Source organism: Elephantulus edwardii, unplaced genomic scaffold, assembly GCF_000299155.1.
Source record: "Elephantulus edwardii isolate Elephantulus edwardi_28Jun2011 unplaced genomic scaffold, EleEdw1.0 scaffold00019, whole genome shotgun sequence".
Lineage (NCBI taxonomy): Eukaryota > Metazoa > Chordata > Mammalia > Macroscelidea > Macroscelididae > Elephantulus > Elephantulus edwardii.
The window spans coordinates 21511412-21515181 of NW_006399769.1; the positions used below are offsets into that span (position 1 = coordinate 21511412).

A 3770-nucleotide genomic window follows, 5' to 3' on the forward strand; every position below is an offset into this window, starting at 1 on the left:
AAATGTTTATTAAATTAAATGTAAATACAATTGACTTTACCATTCTATTAATAAATTCTTTCATTTTATAGGAGTGAAATTATCTAGAACAAAAAATGGGACATGAGGGTAAAGGGCCATAAGTTTCTCTCTGAAAGGGTCCTAGGGAGGGACAATAGCACAGTCCCTCACGTCCCCAAAGTAGAAAGCAGATAAAGAGTCCATAGTCAAGCCCCATGGTGCCTCATGATTTACACCAATAGCAGGAAATTCTATATTTTGCTATTGACTCACAGAATTACTCACAGTTGTATTGAGAATGAGGTTTATTAAGGAAATAAGTTGGAGAATGGGAAAACGAAGAATATCACCTAATGCAAATCCAAGTTTTACTCCAGTAGTCCCAAGGTATCATTTTTCAACTAGTCCAGGCTCTGCTTACAGTTCAGCAGTCAGATTCTCCTTCCATCACCAAGAAGAACAGTGAAACCTTTTGATTATGCCCTTTATCTCAGGAGTCCTCTGGTTATGCCTCAACACAGTTTCTCTACAGCAATGCAACAGTCTTTCCACCACTATCACCAATATCTTGCCACCATGGTCTCACTCTCAACAGCCTGTTGCTTTAGTCTCTCTCAAGTCTTGCCATCCAGCATGGGAAACCCTTTCTCTCTCATCCTAGTCCCACAGCTATTGATGACTTGCAGGACTATGTATTGACAATTAAGGTAGCTGGAGACCAGAATGGGCTAAGGCTTAAAAAATATTTTTAAAAATATTAAGCTAACACTGCAGTCTACTCTCTGGCTTTTTCTAGCTATTATTTCTCATCATCTAAAGAATCAGCCTTCCTTTTACCATCATCTATATTTACGGAAATATGTAAGGCAGCTGCTTTAATTTTTAATTTGTTCAGTCTTATTAAACTGGTACTCGAAACTAGCATATCTTTTCCACTGGAGAATCTTCTATTATAGTTAAATCCACATCTATAAACAAAGGTCCAGTACAGTCCATCATGTCACAGAAATCAACGCTAGTACATAGAACAAAACAAAACCTATTTTCTTCATCTGGTTGGATTCTGGTCAACACATACCCTGTGAAGATGGCTAGGTCCAAGTGAGCATCAGCGACAAACTCAGGAGTCTCCACTTCTTCCTGTTGCAGACTGCGCTGATCGCCACATTCAACTTCAGCCCTGCAGGGGCCATGTCAACACATCAAGGATTCCCAGAACTCCCTGCTCCACAAACTAGTAGTCCTTTTTCATTTATTCATTCATCATGTTAGATGGATTGTGCTGAAGAAACAAGTGCAAACACCCTGTCTCTTCATTACTACTTTTCTCCCACTTCCACTCATCAAGTCAGGTAGTCACTATGAATTGAACACACTCACCCACTTCCTTTAATTTCTAAAGTCCTAGAAAAAGAGTTCTGGTGATTCATCCTGCCTCGCATCAAGTAGGCCCAGGTTGTAACCATGAACTTAAGCACACTCATAAGCTTTACCTAGCCTCTGTTAATTGGCAAAGTCTCTCTTTTGGCTTGTCTGGTCTCAAATGTAACTCTTTTTTGAGAGTACTGGGTGGGGTTTAATCTTTCTTAGATTAATCTCCACACTCTATTCCAAATTTTACTACTTACTAAAGCATTCTTTTAGAACACATTTTGCGTTTTTGTATTTCCAAACAATATCCAACTATCTTACATTTTCCCTCTAAATGACAATGATTTTACTATATTACAACAGATCTTATCATTAAATCAACAAAAACCTTAATCATTTTTTCAATATATCGTAACATAAACTTAAATAATTTTTACAAAGTATCAAGGCATAACATTATGACAAATAAAAGAGAAATATATCATCATTTATACACTTTTTCTTTTTTTGTTTTAATAATTTACAAAATTCGAATACATTGTTTTCCAGAACAGATTCTTCCAAGTTCCCTCACGTACAAACCCATGATAAATCCCCCCGCCCTTGCACATCCTCATCCCTCTACTTCCACCATCCACACCCCTCCCCCGATCCTTATACTCATTCTACAATAATGATTTTATACAATATTTTATTTGTCCTTGTGGGACTGAGTTAGTTCATTCAGTATAATGCTCCTCCCAAGATAGGTAAAAATTTACAAAATCATTGTTCCTGTGTGCTGCACATTATTCCATCGAGTAAATGTACGATAATTTCTCAATTCATTCATTCATCTGGGCTATTTCCATGTTCTTGAGACAGTGAATAAACTTGCTATGAACTTTGGTGTACAAGTTTCCATTGGTGCCTCAGCCCTCATTTTCTTAGGATATATTCCAAGTAGTGGAATAGCTGGGTCACATAGAATTGATATTCATTTATTTGAGGAAGCACCAACCTACCTTCCAGAATGGTTATACCATTATACAATCCCTCCAACAATGTATAAGAGTTCCTATCTCACCATATCCTCTCCAACATTTATTACTTGCTGCCTTGTTAAATTTTGTCACTGTTATTGGAGTGAGATAGTACATCATTGTGGTTTTTATTTGCATCTCTCATATCGCCAGTGATTTTGAGTATTTCTTCATGTGTCTGTTTGCCATCCGGATATCTTACTCTGTGACAATTCTTTCCATGTCTTTTGTCTGTTTTGTAATTGAGTTATCAGTCTTTTTTTCTTGTGGAGGCCCAGGAGTATTCCATAAACTTTTGTTATAGATGACTCTTGTCTGGGATGGTATTCCCAGTTAGTTAGTAGGTTTTCTCTAAACTCTGTTGGAAAACGTTTTTGATGCACACATGGACTTAATCTTTAAAAGGTCCCATTCATCAATTTTATCCTCTTCAGACTGTGCCTTTCTGGCTGTATTTGGCAGTCTTTTTATACGTTGGATTACTGCTCCTAAGCTTGATCCATTTTTGTCTCTTATGAATGTTATGGGTTTGGGCTTTACTCATAGGTTTCCGATCCACCTTGAGTTGATTTTTGTGTATGTGTGAGATGTGGATCTTGTTTCAGCTTTCTGCAGATGAAAGTTCAGTTTTGCCAGCACCATTTGTTGCATTTATACACACTATCAATTGCTAGGATCATGTGGTTCTCATTATTTGCTTTTGTTGTTGTTCTTGTTGTTCTTTATTATTTTATACTGATTTACTTACAAAGCTCATATACATTGTTTTTCACATCTGATCTTTCCTATTTTCTTAAACCACCCTTCCCTCCACCCATCAAATTGTGTGACCCTATGATTAACCTCCTCCCATCCTCACCCCTGTGTCCCCACCTTGGATCCTCATACACAATCTACTACTTATTGTCTATTTTTATAATAATGGTCTTATACAGTATTTGTCCTTATGTGACACTTAAGTTAGTTCACTTAAGATAATACTCTCCAGTCCCTCCCAAGTTAGTGATTTACAAAATCATTGCTTCTCCATGCTGTGTAGTACTCCATGGTGTGAACGCACCATAATTTGTCAACCCAGTCTACTGTGGTTGGAAATTTGGGCTGTTTCCATGTTCTTGCAATGGTGAGTAACACTGCTATGAACATTGGTGTACACGTCTTCATTTGTGCCTCAACTCACTTCTCATTTTCTTGGAGTATATTCGAAGCATTGGAATAGCTGAGTCTTATGGAATTTCTATGTTCAGCTTTTGGAGCAAACACCAACGTGCATTCTAGAATGGTTGCACCGTTCATTATTTGCTTTTTTAATGTGGTGTATTATGTTGATTTTTTTTAATGTGGAACCATCCTTGCATACCTCTTATGAACTCCACT

The 3770-nt window shown here is 37.3% G+C and overlaps 1 pseudogene; it reads right to left on the reverse strand.

Annotated features, from left to right (window-relative positions):
• Positions 1–799: 799 nt before the first annotated feature.
• Positions 800–3770, reverse strand: part of LOC102873972 — a 5903-nt pseudogene continuing 2932 nt past the window's right edge.